General features: G+C 44.8%; 1 long non-coding RNA gene across 1 annotated transcript in view; it reads right to left on the bottom strand.

The window, feature by feature from the left end:
* Positions 1 to 14,782: 14,782 nt before the first annotated feature.
* LOC133218500 (uncharacterized) overlaps positions 14,783 to 18,002 on the bottom strand; it is a 28,445-nt gene continuing 25,225 nt past the window's right edge. The window contains exon 3 of the long non-coding RNA XR_009727182.1: positions 14,783 to 15,140. This is a non-coding gene — a long non-coding RNA (uncharacterized LOC133218500). The remainder of the gene's footprint in view (positions 15,141 to 18,002) is intronic.

An 18,002-nucleotide genomic window follows, 5' to 3' on the forward strand; every position in this document is an offset into this window, starting at 1 on the left:
CATATTTGAGCAAAACACTTCAATACAGGGCAGAACTAAAATGTACATCAGGTTGCACTGGAACTCAGTCAAGGCCTGAAATGATTCCCTCAAACATTTCAGCAATTGCTTTCATGCAGCAAATATATTTGAGAAACTGAGTTGGAAAGGAAATAGCTGAAATAAGATTTGTGGAGAAGGCTGTTCTTTCTGCTCTGCATTTTTGCCTGGAACTTGTGTTCACAATACCTGCTGATATTTTCTCATTCAGGTTCTTCTGGAAGCCCAGGAGTATATCCTTCTTTCCACATGGATGTAAAAGCCAGGAGTGAAGTGAGAGGATTATACCTCCAACCTGCCACTAGCAGGTCTGTTTACCAGTGCACAGGATGGTGAACAGAAGCTGTGCTTCATAGACATGAATTTCACAACTCGCAGATGGTATTGGACATCAGGGAATGGCAGTATTCATCTTACAGAAGAAATACTATTGGATAGTATCTGTCACAAATGCTTTTTTTGCTGGGAAGTTTTAATTTTGGTACTGAGTTGGTGAATGAAATTAAATTCTCAGTTTATGTGACTGCTAGAGCTGCCTCAATCGAAATGGTTTATCAAAACCTTTTATTATTGATCCAAAGCTTCGTGGAAGCAAAATGCAAGAAGGTGACTTGTGTGTGTTAGTGCACTTATGTGTGGTACTCCCTGCATTTTCATGCATTTGCATTTTCATGTGGAAGAGGAAACCCTTTTATTCTGATCTGTATATGACTTACGAACATGGGCAAGCACTGGGTAGGATTTTTTATTTCCTTTGTACTAGAGATGGCGATAATGAAAGAAAAGCAACCATCTGTACCAGAAGACCTCATGCTTGCAAGAGTAGCTTAAACTTCATTAGTGATGTTTGCTTAAACACAGAGAAAGTTACTTAGAGCTTTAGGAAAATAGAAAGCACGTGCTTCTTTGCTAGGGGGGTGTGTTCCCATTTGTGAATCACAGCTTTCAGTTTCCTATTGCATGAAGGGTAAACAAGGAAACTTCCTTCTAGTTCTCCATAAATCTTTCATCTCATATTTCTTCTTTAGAAAGGCTATTTCCAAAAGTACAGCAGGGTGTAACTCACCACTGATACTGAGTGGCAGTAGGGTTTCCATTGTGTAGCGCAGTGCTGTTGGTTAGGCTTGAGAAAGGTGTGCTAACAGCTTGTCTAGTGTAGGTGTAATACATGGGGCTTCCACTGTTGTTTTCACAGATCTCTCATGCTGAGTGCTGCCCTTCCTCTCACTAGTTTTGCTGCTGAGTGAGCGAGCAATAAGTAGTTTTCTGGTTTGCACACAAGACAACATTCCTGAATGTAATGCATCTTATTGGTATGTTCCCAGTACACCAGAACATGTAAATATCCTCTGGTTTCCATTCTCTCAGCTGTGCCATGTGAAAATCTGAATAACATCTTATCAAAGTCAGTATTTTCTTCCCTGTTTTTTCTAAACAGCTTGCATTCCTCATCTCATGACAACAATCTGCATTGTACATAAATATTTATCGTGTGGCACTTATGAGAATGCCTATAAAACCCAGTGTCAGCTCAGTGTTTGCCAGTAGCAAGAGACACACTAGTGTTATTTGTATGCAGGGCCTTTGGATATGCTGCTTGAACCAGAGTCATGTTGGGGTGCCCTCCAGGTGGTGAGCACTGAGAAAGCTGGCTTCCTGTGTTTGCTTTGCTGGGGAAGGCAGTGTGAGAGCATCATAGTGCTTTATCTCTCTGTGCTGTCTGCTCTGGATTTATCAGCTCCACAGCCAAATACACGCTGACGTTTGGCACAGTCCCTGACCACGCCAAGGTGGGGTCCATCAGCTGTCCTGGCCTGGCTGAGGGATTGCAGCCTTTCAGAGCTTCACAACAAGAAGATAAAGGGCAGAGCAGGCACTTACAGCTATCTGGAAGGGAATTAGAGAGCTGCTTCATACTGCTTGGTTTTTAAAAGCCTTGTGTCATTGTTTATATCAGCAGTAGGAGGAGATAAATTATACTGTATTGAAACATTCTCCAATCCTCTTGGAAACAGCTATAACAAGGACAAGTAGCAGGACACAATGTCCATTTGAATTCTGTTCAAAAGAGAATACTCAACATATGTTTCCTATCCTTTTTTTAGAAGACCTATTTCTCAGAATCTTAGTGAATAGATTCCCCCCCCCCCCCCCCAAAATCTGTAATGGTTTAATAATTCAGGCAGAACAGATGTGTTAAAGATAAAATCCTCCAATAATTTTTGTATAGTAAAATGGTTTTATTGTAAAACCTCTAATTAAAAAAAATTAATAATCTTTTCTATCATCAGGCCGTAAATACTGTATTTAAAGTATTTAAGTATTGTATTAATGGCCATTGCAATTGCAGTTGTTCCTTACAGAATAGCTACTTGGGCTTTGTGAATGATATTTTTAAAACTGGAGAGTGAAATATTCCTTTTAGTCAATCCCTTTTTAGATAATTAGGCAAAAAATCCGAATGTTCTGCTTGTGTTTTTTCACAGATGGGGTGACATAAGGTAGCTTCTGCCACTGTGGGTATTTCAAGCATGATGCATCTGAAAACTGGGAGGTCTGTGCTACAAAGAGCATAGAAAGGAGACAATGTCAGTATGCAAATGAAGGTTTACAAAAGGAAGACCTAGCTGGGTTGACTTTGCACTTCACAGGTACTAATTAAAACAATTAGCATTTTCCCCAGTAAAATTAAGACCTGAAAGGATGCTGATAGAAAACCCAGATCTTCTTTTCTAAATTGAATTGTGCTATGGCCTTTTCTTACGTGCTTCTCTTTTCTGTATACAATAAACTGTCTTCCGGAGGTGCAGAGTGAGATTTTCTCTAGGATTTAGGCAAGGTTGCACTTGTGTTCTGAACTCAGGCTTGCTTGCAGCGAAGTGAGTGTAAGATGAGAGCTAAATGTTGCTTTAAGGCTGGCTCTAGCTTCTCTTAGTCTGAAAGCAGGTAAAGGCAGATGGCAGAGGTCAGTATTTCAGAGACAACCCATTAGTCTTTGGGTTGGTATTTTCTGGGTCTTCTACACACAGACCTGGACATACTTAACTTTGAGATATCCACAATGATTTCAGGTGAGGATGGAACAATACTGTGCATCCTAATCTGTCGGAGTCTTTATGTGATAAAGGAGATAAACAAAAGTACCTGTTGCATCAGGTTTGTATGAAGGAAGACGTAGTTCAACACATGACTGCTACGTGGGAAGAGCACCTTCTTACCTTGCAGTCCCATTCCAGGCCCAGACCAGAGGCAGAGAAAAAAGATGGTCCTGGGCAGGCATAAGAGTGGGGGACAGGCTAATAGGGATCACTTTCCTTTCTTGATTGATTTCTCTTAGCCCCACCCACCTTGGATCAAAGATTAATACAATCAGGCCGCTCTCAGAAAACTGCATCCCATCCCCTCATGTTGTCTTCCTGCTGTGCTTGTGCCAGTGGGATGCCCCAACTGATTGATTTACCCCTTTTCCCGATGCAGCCTGGTTTAGCCTAATCCCAGTGTGGATGCTGATGGATCCCAATGAGCACTGCTGATTTACTGTGGGCCTTATTAACCTGGGTGGAGAACCATCAATGCTGGCATGTGTAAGCATGTACTTTCTAGGTATTTTTTTCTTTATCTCTTTATCTGTGACCCACTGTAGTACCAGTAATACTGCTTATGACATCGACCCACACAGCCTGCAGCAAAAGTCTCAATGGCTGTGTTAATGAAAGGAACTCTGTGATGACTATGCTTGGCCTCCCTGGGGTTAGAAGCAGCACGTCTCATGCGAGCAAGCTCCTCTGCCCTAATTCAGTTCCTGAGCTTGGGATTAACTCCTGGAGGATTTTTCATCAATGAAAAGCCCAAAATAATGAGTGAGATTTCTAAACAATCTCCTAATTATTGATGCATTGCTTAGATAAACATCTCTTTCCTGTAGAAAAACAGTCTTGTCCCACTTGCCTTGAAAAGTTGTTCCTTCTTCCAGTCTCTGTAAATACCCTCTTTCATGGCTTCCGTTGCCTGGAGTTGCATTGAAATGAGTACCAATAATAGGCCTCTGTTTCTGCCTTAGTTGCTCTTCCCTCAAGCCCTAGAAAACTTGCTTTTCTTGGCACTACAAGAGAAGCTCCTCTGTTACACAGTTTCTCTTGCTGCAGTTAAGATGAGCTGCAGGTCTGTGCTAATCACACAAGGGATATTTCCAGTAGTACTTGTCAGCTACCTCTGCATCTGTCCAACATGGTGTCACCACCCTCTCTGTCCTTCCAAGCTGAATCCTGGTGCAGTGAGCACAGCTGAAGACTGGACTACTTCATCTACCTATGGGTGAGCTATGGGTAACACAGGTTGAACGTGCTGAGCAAGGTATAGCTCAGCTAAATAAACCAAGGGCTAAGAAGGTGGAGGCTGGGAGCAGAACAGACAAGTTCTGCCAGTGTGCTCCTCAGAGCAAATCCCTAGAGTGGTACTAGGCAACAAGAACCGTGAGATACACTTCAGCACTCCTGCTACCACACGAGTGGCTGTAGTGCCTGAATAAACTCCAGGTAGAAAGATATGAATTAAGTGGATGTGCAATGTGAAGAATGTTTGCAAGTGGGCTTGAGACTGTGATTTACAACAGTGTCCACTCCCTTTAACAAAAAACCCCATACAGACTGCTTTTTGCTTGCTTACCTTTACCCATGTGGGACTCATTCTTTCAATAAAGAGTAAAAACAAGCAATGTTTGTGTCTTTTAAAATGCCCTCACTATTTCTGGATTTCGTCAAGTTAAATACGTCCAGATCTGTGTGTAGAAGACCCAGAAAATGCTTTGAATCAGTGCTCTCTCATTATAATTGCAGAGAGCTCTCTCTTACAATTTAATGCATTAAACCCACAGCAACCCAAATCCTTCTCTTTTTAAGTTAGGAAGCCTGTAAAACTCCATACGAAGCTTTGGTACAGAGTCTCTTGGCCAGTACAACTGAAGGAAGGTTAATTGTGTATGAAGTTCCAGCCTGGAGGAAAAGTTGTAACAGTAAGCGTTTGAGTGATTCCACGTGGATCTCTCCCACAGTGATACAAAAAATGAAAACACCAGCCTGAACCAGAAATCATTCTGATACTTGTAATCATCCTCTAGGGAGGAGGAATACACTTACTATAGTGAGAATTCTCCCAGCAGGCTCAAACAGCTTGATACTAGGAAACCCGTGAGTCACAGCAGTACTAGGCAAATTGGTTTAATCGTTCAGTTGGAGGGCTTTCAAATACCAATGCTTACCCATGAGATTCCTGGTGTTCTGAAGTCCCCACATTTATTTGGAAGCTACTGGTATCCCAGCAGTTCTATGTAGTCATTCTCTGGTTTTTTAAAGACACCGGTAGAATTTCAGACCAAATTTTTTTAAAATAACTGTCAAGAGGGAACACCTATCCACATCGAAGTCTGTCATAGCAGTGAGCATCCCCACCAGATTTTACCGCATCTGTACAACCTGCAACTTCATATTACCTTGTTTGTGCTGTGTCTAAGTTAAGCAAATTATTATTTCTAGACCTGCCTGTCAAATGAAGGAGCTATAAATTGGGGTTCAGTTTGCCTAGGTCTGGACAGACTGGCAGCAGCAGAGCTAGGTATTTCTAGGTCTGTGGCCAGAAAAGTTCTGGCCTATAAGCCAGGAACATTTTCTTCATGCTTGGAGAGAGGTAGCTGCAGTAATCACAGCTCAGCTCTAATGAGAAGGCAGGCTGCTGCATTTTTGCTTTATCCAGCAGGCAGGCCTATCTCAGTACAAACAAGTGACACAGGCAGCAGGACTTACAAGGCATGCTGAACAAAAGCCAGGGTTGGTTAACTTAGAGGAGAGGTGAGTCAGGGGTCATATGATCCCTTTTCACGTAATTACAAGAGTGCTTCAGGAGAGAAAGGTGTAATCTCTTCTTTCTGTCCATTGTGGATAAGATAGAAGCAGCAGGCTGAAATTACAGGAAGGGAAATTTAGATTAGATGTTTTCCACTTGTTAAGACAGTGAAACATTTCAAAAGTTTGCCTGGGAGAAAGTAGGATACGCAGGCCTGGAAGTAATAGATATGGTGATGCATTCACACAGCTGTTATGGGCTACATTAGCATTTATAATCTGTGAAATATGGACCACAGAGTAACATGAGACATGCAGGGTCCATGCAGTGTGAAAGAGCAATAGGAACACGATCTAAAGAAACCCCCCTGTCTGCTATCAGCAGGGATGTGGAAGAGCTCTGCCCTCTGTTCTGAGGGATGATTTAACATGCTGGTGGCAAAAAAACAGCATTCTGTAAAATGTCAGCGCTTTGATCAAATGCTGAGTAATGTTGTGCTCATGCATTACCATCCCTCCTAATTGCCATCAAGTTCAGAAATGCTAGATGGCTTATAGCCTTTTCCTTTCTGATTAAAAAAGGTTGGGACATTTTTGGCTGTTCTCCAGACACCTTGCCTAAGATAATGTCAATTTCCGAGAGAAAGTAAGGCCTATTTATACCCTGAGATTTTTTACAGTGTTTTGATAACAAGCAGCTACTGTCAAGAGCCAGTCCTTTGCCACTGAAAACCTACGTGAGCCTTCTATGTTTTGAGTGACTTCCTGAAACAACCAAGGATGCCTCAGGATTAAATACTGCAATGCAGCTGTGCCTCCTATATGCCATGAAGAAATTCTTGCTGAGATTGGCAGAGACTTGTGAAAGGATGAATGCCATGGCATAACCTGGTCTGGCTGTTTTCCTCATTACACACTCTTGTGATGTTTAGTCTCAGGCCTTACCAAAGACTTGACTGTTGGTAACCAGGAGCTCTTCCTTCTGCCAGCAAAGAAAATGGAGTCCTCTAGTTAGAGCTGGCAGAATCTCAGAGGAACTGGCTGTGTTGTTGGTGTTGAATCACCAAGAAAACCACGGCCTTGTTTGCCTGCTAGCAGGGCATATGAATCACAAGGAACTTCTACCCATGGTGACAAGAAGACACAATGTGAAGTCTCTGTTCCTACAGATTCACTCTTTTACCCTACCTCATGTACTCCTATCAGCATTTCCCATCTCCCATTTGTGTCCTGGTGGATACCTCTGGCAGGCAAAAAAAGTGCCTGATGAGTGGACCACTTGCCAATGCTGACGGCTGCCCAAATGGGTGTGCTTCTCTGTGTCTTTCCCTTGGAACTAGCATTAATAAATTGCTGATTTCCATTAACCTAATTTTCCCTGAGACCTCTATCCTACTTCTGTTTTAAATTAGCTAATGGGTTCAAACAGTATTACGGGAAGCAGACAGATGAACAAACAGATAACAGGTAGCGTAACCCTGTAAGCTCTTGTTTTCTTAGAAAACAAGGCTAAAACAAGCACTGTGTAATCAAATTGTTGCTGCCTGTAAGTTTGTCAAGTCAGGCTCCCAAGACAAAGCCTGCACTTCAAAAGCCCAGGGGCCAAATCTAGCCAAGTCCTTGAGGGGACACATAGAGTATAAAATCCCTGCCCCAGCTGGTCTGATTGAATCCTCATTGATGCAGTTCAGCACTGTTCCCAATACTGCTTCAGCAGAAAATGGGCACAGGAGATGAGGACACCTTTGTGGCTGAAGGATGGTACTGAGTTCAGAAGGATTGGGGTTGGTCCCTGTCTGTGGTGGTCCCTTCTTTTGGGACTAGAGGGAGAAGCTAAGGTGGTGGGTTGAAAGATAGGGCAAGGGGGAATCTCAGAATCTCAGTACAAAGTATTGCCTTCCAGAACACTTTTATTAGCCTCCTTGTCCTGTGATTTGGAGCAAAACACTGGCTTTTAAGAAAACATCACTGGGATTGAACTGGGCATTTTTTGTGTAAGGAGCAATGCTTAGAAACCATTTTATACATTTGATGTCTCCCACAGGGTAAACAGTAGTTATATTAATAGTTTGGGGTGGTCTGTACTGTACCTTATTTACTGCAATATGCTCTGGTCTTTGTAAGCATTCCACCGTGTTTCTCTTAAGAACGGCTTTCATTCTGCAGTCCAAGGATATGAGTTTTCCCTATAGTTTTCCAGTCTGTCACTGCAATATCATTTGAATTACATAGTGCCACCATAAGTATGACTCCAGTCCACACAGGGCATTTCTGACTGGTGGCTTGTCTCGACATCTTTAGAAAAGATCTTGGTAGCTTGAGATTCATTAGTCACAGGCAACAGGTTTTGTGGTATGCACACTAGCACCTCCCAGACCTTCTACAGGCTCTGACGTACAGGACAGCCCATGCTCATGGTGGACATTAAGATCAATTAAGTAAATCTGTTCACTTCTACTACCTTCCTCTACCGCATCTCCAGCCACACACACACTGGCCAAAGTAAATTGCTGGAATCTATGCCCAACCACTGCCAATTCTTGTAAGGTATTCCTTGGATCCTAGGGATGTCATGGCTTTATTGAAATCAAACGTGGCTTTCTAAAGATCAAAAACAGAGGACCCTTGGCAATCTCTTTTTGTGAGGTTATCTCAGTGCCCACAGCACAATGCTTCTTTCCATGTGTTTGAATGTTTTGTATCCAGCAGACACCCTTGGTTAAGGTACCTGCAAATCCTCAGGCTGCATCAAGTGCAGCTGTATGGCTTGAGATGCAAAGATTGCCTTTGCAATGTTCACACTGCATTCCAAAAATGCATTCCCTGCAGGAAATGCAGGGAGGATGCAGGAAATGCACAAAGGATTCCTGTCATACCACCAGGTGATATGGTAGTTTTGTGTCATCATAAACCCACAGTATTTGTTTTCATTTGAGTCAAAGCTATTATTTAAGCAAGTCCATTATTTAAGCAAGTCATTTTAGCTATAATCACGTACCCATTATTGCAAGTAGAAAGGTTTTCCATTGTTCTCTTGGCTGTGCTAACCTAGGGTGCAAATCTGTCTGCTTCCCATGGGTGTGTTTAAGGAACTGCTGCATGAAGAACTGATTTTCTTTGGAAAAGCTGAACCTTAGTATTTTACCTACGAAAACTAGTGATCTGATGGTATCAGGTGAGCTGCTAACACATTGACAAACACTGACTTGCAAAAACAGGCAAAAGTCTCTCATCCAACTCAGATAACCCCCTCAAATCCAAGATGTGAGTCAGGTTTATTAACCTGAGGTCACTGACTGAAAGGTGCTCCCCATTCAAACAGGAGGAAGGAGGGACAAACCTGAGTGCTCAGAATATCATTCTTTTACTTTTCCACTCAGTTCCAACAGCTCAAGTTCAGGCAATGTGGGGAAATGCAGTCCCTCCTTGAGGACTCAGTGCAGCAAATCTCATCCTGAGGCAGCTGGGGATTGTGGATGTGGTAAATGCACTGGAGCTCATGTTTCTGCACTGTGCTTGACCAGCATCTAAAAACGTGAATGTGAAACTGGCATATTTGGGGTCCGGTTTTATAAAGCAGTGTGTGCCTGCCTTATTCCATGTAAATGACTGTCTTCAGTTGGACTGAACCATGTGTTTAATAGGGACTGAGAGGCGCCAAGCTGAAAGACATCTGGTTTATTGCCAAGCAAAGAGCAGTCTCATACTGACTGTAACACTCACTTGTATCTGTGCCTTGATCATGTCAATTAGGTTCTCTACCTTGGCTGTTTTGCCTGAGAATTCAGATTGCTAGAGTTTGCCTTTTTTGACAGGAGGTGTAGGAGGATTAATTCACGAGTGTGTGCCCTGGTCTTCAGAGAAGTCTGTCAGCATGGAAAGGTATAATTAAGAATTGTTTGTCCTGCACTTGAAATTACTTGCACAACAGCCTTATCCTGTGCACAGCCAACTGCCACTACTGCTTAAAACAACAGAAGTTGAGTGTGCTTAGCAGAATCAAAGTCAGACTAAAAGTTGACATTTAAGACAGCCATTGGAAATCCAAAGTTTGGGAAGAACTTAAAGCTTTCAGAACCAAGGGAACTCCAAAGGCTAAAGCAGTCAGTGATAGCTTTCCACCCCCTCCAGCAGGCTTTGAACAAAACTTGTATCTCCCACAACTGTCTCAGATAGTTATCACTTCATCACCATACATTCCTCATCATCTTCTGCCTCTCTCAGAAAATAGGAATCCAGCAAGCTCTTCAAGCCAGGAGACAAGTCTTTCCGACATCAAGGAAAGGCAGAAAGCAACATGTTGCTTCAGCACCAGCTATCAAAAGCCTACCATCCTCATTTAAAAACGTAAATAGAAAAGAACTGTGAAGGATCGTAACACTTACTTGTGGGACTGAGCGACTTCTTCCCTTTGGGCTGAATATGAACTTGGATTTGACCTTGAGATAGCTCCAGAGTTGTAAAGCTGGTTTGATGGAGTTGTAAAAAGTCAGTATGACGCTGACGGAAAAAACGTCAAGCTTTTGGAAACAGAATAAAGAAGGATTTTTGGATTTGTGGGACTCAGGAGCAGCACAGCAGTACACACAGCAGCACACAGTTCACCTGTAGACTCTGGATCCACATGGGAGATGGTGAGTGATAGGGTGTGAGAAATGACAGGCAATTCCCACCAACGCCCTTGGCTGTTTAGATAAAGCCAGCTTTGCAGGAGATGGGATCTCCATGCTAGAGTATTGTATTGTCAGTTTCATGACTTCTGCATTCCTCTTGAGGATTTCCTAGAAGGGGGAGAAAAGAGATGGATGCTATACAGCCTGCTAGCCTGGCTTTTAGTACAGTTACCTAAGGAAGGCAGGAAGATGTATGGAAATTGTGAAAACTAATGCCGAGGGCTATAGCACAGGAGCAAGCAGGAGCTGTTTTATCCAGTTGCTGATGGAAAAGTAAGGCTGAGGTAAAGGCTGGTGGGAGCAAAAGTGACAGCATCAATTCCTTTGGGGGAAAAAACTAAAAAAAAAAAAAAAAAAAAAGCTGAAATGGAAAATGATGCTTCTTGCCTATGCCTAGAGCATTCTGTCTGCACAGGGTGGGCCCAGCTAGATGTGGCATTTGGCACAACTTCCAGATGGTGGGCAGGAATGAGAGTGGGGTGGGTGGGAACTTCCTAAACTTTCCCGCTGCTGCAAGTAATGCTGAATGTTGAGTCTGTGTGCTCATCTCACTGATTGAGGGTTGTTCCAGGCCAAAGGCAGGATGGGAAGGGGCATTAATAAGGTGATAAATGATTTCTGGTGAGGTAGGAAGCACAACACTGAGATGTGTGGCTATGGGGCTGGGACCCTTCCCCAGGGAGCAGCTGCAGTATATAGCAGGAGAATTGAGAGATCCTGTGCGGGGTCTGGGTTCGAGTGCTGCAGGAGGCCAGAACTGTGAGAAGCAAGAGGTGAGGCTGTTTGCGAGGAAGTAGGGTGGCACATAGCAAGGTGTGGAAATTTTGAGGATGCCTGCTGAGGTTGACACTGGGGAGAGAAGAGAGAGAGAGGATGAGTTTGAAAGGAGGCCTGGGGTCCTGCTTTGGAGAGGAGCAGGGAATTGTAGGCGATTTACATGGAAAGAGCAGATGGCAGTGTTCTGCTGGTAGCCCGTTTTCTACCCCACACCTTCACTGGGTAATGCCAGGCATACATTCTCTGCTACTCAGTGCAGAGCTATGCCTCCCTTCTTGCTCTGTCCTCCCAAGCACCTAAAGCTCTTGCTCCCCTAGGGCTTTCCATCTCTTCAGATGACCCTTCAAGGCAGATATTAGGTCAGGAGGCTGCACAGCTGCCTTGTGTGGCAGGCTGCCCCAGGAAATCAGCTACGGAGGGAGAAAACACCATACCCCACATGCCTGTAGGGTAATACAGCCCTCCGCACTGCAAACAATGGCTATTACCATGGTGCTGCAGCAGGAGAGTGGTTGTTTCTGGTGTCACATTCCAGTTAGACACATGATACCTCTGGCTTGATTCTTTTCCAACTTTGGCTCCTGTTCTCTGCTGTAGGACTGAACAGTGTCCTCCTGGGTTTAAAACACTTGAAAGAAGACCTGCTTGCAGAGACCTTCCAATTCCAATCAAAGTTGGTATCGATCTGTTCACAATGGCTCTGCTTGCTCTGTCCCAGTGAAATGTGCTTAACTGTTGGCATTTAACCTTCTACCCATCATTTGTAACTGATGTGTGCTCACAACCTGGGGAGAGCCAGCAGGGATATGGATATACTCAGACAGTTCCAGCTGTTTGTTGTCAGCATCCATTGCAGCAGCTTTGTTCAAGCAGAGGAAGATCTGGTTAGTACTTTTAATGGTGTTGATTCCCTTTTTGTCTGCAGCATTTCAGACAGTGACTGCTCTATGAATGTGCCAGAGTTGTGGGCTGTAATTACCTCATTTTGGGGAGGACAGTAGGGTGACATACTTTACACTTGCCTGACTGTGATGTCTGTTTGTTGCACAGCAATGCTGCCACAGCTGTAGCTGCACCAATCCTCCTCTGTTCACCTCTTACTGGCTTAGTATAGAATCACAGAATGGTTTGGGTTGGACAGGACCTTAAGATCATCTAGTTCCAACCCCCTTATCATGGGCAGGGATGCCTCACACTAAACCATATGTCACCCAAGGCTCTGTCCAACCTGGACTTAAACACTGCCAGGGATGGAGCATTTATCACTTCTATGGGCAACCCATTCCAGTGCCTCACCACCCTCACAGTAAAGAACTTCTTCCTTACATCTAACCTGAACTTCTCCTGTTTAAGTTCGAATCCATTACCCCTTGTCCTACCACTACAGTCCCTGATGAGCAGTCCCTCTCCAGCATCCCTATAGGCCCCCTTTCAGATATCGGAAGGCTGCTATGAGATCTCCATGCAGCGTTCTCTTCTCCAGGCTGAATAGCTCCAGCTTTCTCAGCCTGTCTTCATACAGGAGATTCTCCAGTCCCCTGATCATCCTCGTGGCCTCTTCTGGACTTGTTCCAACAGATCCATGTCCTTTTTATGTTGAGGACACCAGAACTGCACACAATGCTCCAGGTGAGGTCTCACGAGAGCAAAGTAGAGGGGCAGGATCACCTCCTTTGACCTGCTGGTCACACTCCTTTTGATGAAGCACAGGATACAGTTGGCTTTCTGAGCCATGAGCGCACACTGAAGCTGGCTCATGTTCATGATTTCCCCTTAGTGAAGCCATGCTGGCTGTCACCAGGCACCTTGTTTTTCATGTGCCTTAGCATGCCTTCCAGGAGAATCTGCTCCAAGATTTTGCCAGGCACAGAGGTGAGACTGACTGGTCTGTAATTCCCTGGGTCATCCATTTTCCCCTTCTTGAAAATGGGGGTTATATTTCCCTTTTTCCAGTCATCGGGAACTTCACCTGACTGCCATGATTTTTCAAATATGATGGAGAGTGGTTTAGCAAGTCTATTTGCCAGCTCCTTCAGGACCCGTGGGTGGATTCCATCAGGTCCCATGGACTTGTGCACATTCGGGTTCCTAAGACGATTTCAGACCAGATCCTCTCCTACAGTGGGCCCAAGGTCTTCATTCTCACAGTCCCTGCATCTGCCCTCCAAGACTTGAGCGGTGTGGTCAGAGCATTTGCCAGTGAAGACTGAAGCAAAGAAGTCATTCAGAACCTCAGCCTTCTCCAAATCCAGGGTAGTCAGGTTTCCTGTTTCCTTCTGGAGAGGGCCCACGCTACCCCTAGTCTGTCTTTTCTTAGTGACATACCCATAGAAGGTTGTGTGTAGCTCAATCATGTCTGAACCATCTGTGGCAGGAGAAAGAAGACACACATGAAAAGGGGAAAAAGGTACAGGGAGACTTTACAGGGAGATGCCAGTGTCTAAGGAAGCCAAAACCACAAAGCCGCAGTTTCTTGGCTTGAAATATATGCTTCCTTTCATTACAGCATACCATACAGTTCCAGTATTTGGCTTGTCCTTCTGGAGGTCAAGACCGGGATGATTTATGGAGACTGGCTAAGGTTTCCCTAGAAAGGACACCATTCTGTAGAATCACGTATGTTATTCAGGAGGGGAAGAAGACTACCTGGAGCATTTCTGTTATGCTTAAAACCGTGTGCTCCATTCACCTTAGTGTTTATGCAAAACACTCTTTCTTCTTGAGGTTGTTAGTCTAAATAAATTAGTTTGCTAGTGAGTCCATCTGGTTACCATACCCAGGCAGAAGGTAGGAACAGCAGAGGAATCACTGAGTCTAAGGCAGATGGGGCACTGAGGGGAAGACCCCTGATAGTACTTAGGCAGAGGTTTTGCAGACTTATTTTGAGATGGCCTTGATTATTCAACAAAGCACTGTTGACTTGATGATCATGTGGCTGGGTGCTTCAGTCTGAGAGAGGAAGGTCTCCCTTTCCTTACATTCTTGCTCTGCTAGGCACTGTATCTTCTGGGACAGAGCTGAGGAGCTGTGTGTGTGTCAGACTGACTTGTGGGGATGAAGATGCTGGTATAATGAATGCTCTGTGTTAGAAGGCAAAGAAACTCCCCTTCCCTCATATCCTCCCAAAGTCCTCTTGCCATATAGGTGACATTGCAAATAAATCAACCTGTGATTCTCACGTTTATCCATTATGTGGCAAGCTGGGGGAAGGGAAGTAGTCTTGGTGATTTGATCCCTAGAAACCTCCCTCATTAGCACAGATCCAGCCACAGAAACAACACTGAGCTCCTGCTTCTTGGCAACTGCCATATGCTTTCTCTTGCCTTCACTGTAAAGTTCCTGTTGCTGGAGCATCCTGAACTCCGAGACCTGGTTTCTTGCTTCCATGCCAGAAACAGGGCTTTCTCCCACCCACAGAGATGGCCATGTTGCACCCTTAGTGCTTAGAAGTGGTAGGACTTGGCAGCCCAGGAATAACGCATAATTTCTCTGTCACTTTCGGAGGTGCTTGGGAAGAACATGACCAACTTCAACCTGGCTGCAGGCCCTCCTTGGGCGCTTCACTCTGGAGAGCTTTTAGGATGGCCACTGGGTGACACTGTGAATGCTGCATGGGGATTCCACTTGGCGGAGAGTTGGCAAGGAAAAGATTCAATGACCTGTCCCTGCTGTGGGCTCATCAGTTCTGCATAAACTCCCAGGAGCTGTGGCTGTTTGCTGCGGAGGGGATGGTAATCCTGGCTGTCAGTGATGGCCTAATCAGATAATGGTACTCACTGCTGATGGACTGATTTCAGGATCCTGCAGCACTTTGCTAAAGAGAGATCTGCTAGAGATGGATAAGGCAAAGGTTAAGATTAAGAGAGGATATGACAGCAGAGACCCAGGAGGTAACTATGAACCTGCAAAAGCAGGGAAATTCAGCAGGGTTCGGGGAGGCACCTGTACTTTGAAGTCCTGGTTTTTGAAGATAAATGTCAAATAAGAGATCCCTGAAGACTGATGGGCGGAATAACAAGCCTCTGAAATATCCCATTAAATGACCTAATTTTGGCCAGTTACAGGGCTCCCATGAAGGGAATGTCGGTTATTTCCTTTCCTCACAGGGAACTTGTCAGATGGGGGAGGGAGTGAAATGAAATGAGATCTCTGGAGGCAAGAGATTAAGCATATGGAAAAATTATGTTTTTTGGAGTTCTGGGCATGGCAAGACTCTAGAGGATTGTCAGTGAGGGAAGGAACAATACAAGAGTCAGTTAACCCCTAAAAGGGAAGATTCCAGAAGCTTTGGGTGTGAGGCTAACCCAGCCTGGCAAGCCATGAGGAAAGTGCCACGTGAAGAATGATGATACTGGCATGGCTTGCAGCATATCCCTCCTCATAGCAATGCCAGCCAACTAGCCCGTGTGTGCATTAACCCACTCCCTGCTGCGTCTGTCACTCTGGGCATTACTATAATGCTTTATTAGTCCTATCTGTCTCTTCGTGAGAAATAATAGAGAAAGATTACATGCCCATTTTTTTTCTAGTCTGCACCTTATCTCCAGATCTGCTGTTCCTCTGGTGCTGTTGCAGCTACTTTTCCACCCTCACTTGCAGAAATAATGGGTTGTGATGGCAACTCTGTTTTTCTGGGTAAAACAAGGGGGGGGGGGGGGGGGGGGAAGTGTTTTCCCAGCTGTGTCCAAAAAAATCCAGACACACAAAGGAAAATCCAATAAATTATTAACCCAGTCTTTCCATCTGCTGATAATGATGTTTCTGGCTGGGTTTTTGGTTTCTTTATTTTTTCATCGCTAGCAGCATTCTCCCTCATGGAAACACAGAATCTCGATTTGATTTGAAATGCAATGTCCTGAGCCATTTTCTGGTGAGTACGTGTGGTTTTCTGCCTTTTGAATGAGGAGAAGTAAATTGGAAATGAGTTTGCTGTACTCCTCTCCCTGTGAGAGGAGAATAAGGAGCAAGAGAATACCTTTCTAGGCAAAAGATTACAGAGTTTATGCATTTACAGACCACTGATTGCGATATACTCCTTTTTTTTTTTTTTTCCTGAGGGAGTGGTGTGCTGAAAGAGGTATTTTCAGCTGTGAAGGCTTGACCTGTACGGTTAATGTTTGTCTTATAAAGTGCTGGGAAGAGGTTGGTTCCAGCTGCCTGGAACAGGCACTGACACAGCAATGCTGTGATGCTTGGTCCATGCGTCCACCTGGTGCTGTCCTGGTGGTGAGAGAAAGCACCACGTGGCCCTATGCTGTGATGGGAGCCAAGTCTGATCCATGTGGTATAGTCATAATAACGAGTTTGGTGTGCTGCCCTGCTTCCACTCTGGTGATCAAAGCACTGCTTGACAGGCACAGCTTGGCAGCCCCTTGACACTCCATAACTTACCTATTTTCCTGTTTACTTCTCTCTGTTTTTCCACCCAAGACGCCTTGCAAACAAGCAATCCACCACAACTACTCCTTTTGCCTTTGGCCTGCATTTTGCTGCATGGCATATACAAACTTGATATTTTCAATATCCAGTACCTAGGCAATCCCAATTGACAGGATAATCAGGGCACCACTGGCCTTGTAAAGCTCCAAACAACCCCAGTAACTGCCTGTGCCACTTCTCACACAACTGCCCCTTAACCAAGCTGTGGGATGCAGCTAACCCTTGAGGTGCTTTCATACTGGTACCTGCCATAGCCAGCAACTTCTGATGTCTCCTCTGGTCTCCTGTGCCCTGTTTGCCTAGCTGAACCTCAGCCCTGTGCCCAGGACACTGCTGGGTTGCCTGCTTGGTGCTGGCTCCCCTCTCCCATTGCTGCCCTCCCTTAGCTGGGGGATTTGCAGGAACTTAGTCACTGAACCAGGCTGGACACTGCTCTGGAGCTTACTGTTTGCCATCCTCACAGAGGCAGCCTGCTGGGTGCCTGCCTCTGGCTTTTCTTTTTTATTGATTAATTTTTATTTTAGATTGGGGGGTGTCAAAATACATACCGCAAACATGAAATTAAATTCGTCAGCAATTTGGAGTGCTCCACAGATGGTGTCAAGCCCCTCTCATAACTACTTAGCAAGACACTAGTTTTTGTGTCAGCTTTTGCTGCCTTTAATATATATAGATAGATATATACATATACATATAACTGTAAACTTAAACCAAGAGTTTGGACAAAAAAATACAGACTTGCTTCATAAATGCACTACCCTCCCCATTTCTTTGCTGACTGCCTGTTCACAGCAATGCTCTGAGATTTAATACTACCCTTGTGCAGCTCTGATCAGTGGTGTAAGAAATACTGCCTTCCCTTGTGAAAATCTCAGGATGTCTGGTGCCAAACCCCAGGACACTCTTTTGCAGTGAAGCAAACTCACAGCTAGATGCCAGAGTGGCAGAGGCTTGCAGGATCAGCCTCCCCCGGGGCAGCAAATGCTCTCCTCTCCCAGTTGTATGGCACAGCAGCCTCAGTGTCTGGGTGACTCGGGACAGACGCATGGATTCGAGAAAAAAGGTCAGATTCTTCTCAACACAAATAGGGAAAAACTAACCAAACTGGAGCACAGTGGCCACAGCGGCCACACAGGTGTCCAGGGCCCCTCACAAGGGGAGCACCAGCCTTCTCCTCAAACCCAGCTTTTGCCTGCTGGCCCACAGTGGCTTCACCTCACCTGTGCTGGGAGGAGGG

Source organism: Neopsephotus bourkii, unplaced genomic scaffold (assembly GCF_033783945.1).
Source record: "Neopsephotus bourkii isolate Nb327-2 ecotype Australia unplaced genomic scaffold, CSIRO-AGI_Nbou_v1 NB_1258, whole genome shotgun sequence".
Lineage (NCBI taxonomy): Eukaryota > Metazoa > Chordata > Aves > Psittaciformes > Psittacidae > Neopsephotus > Neopsephotus bourkii.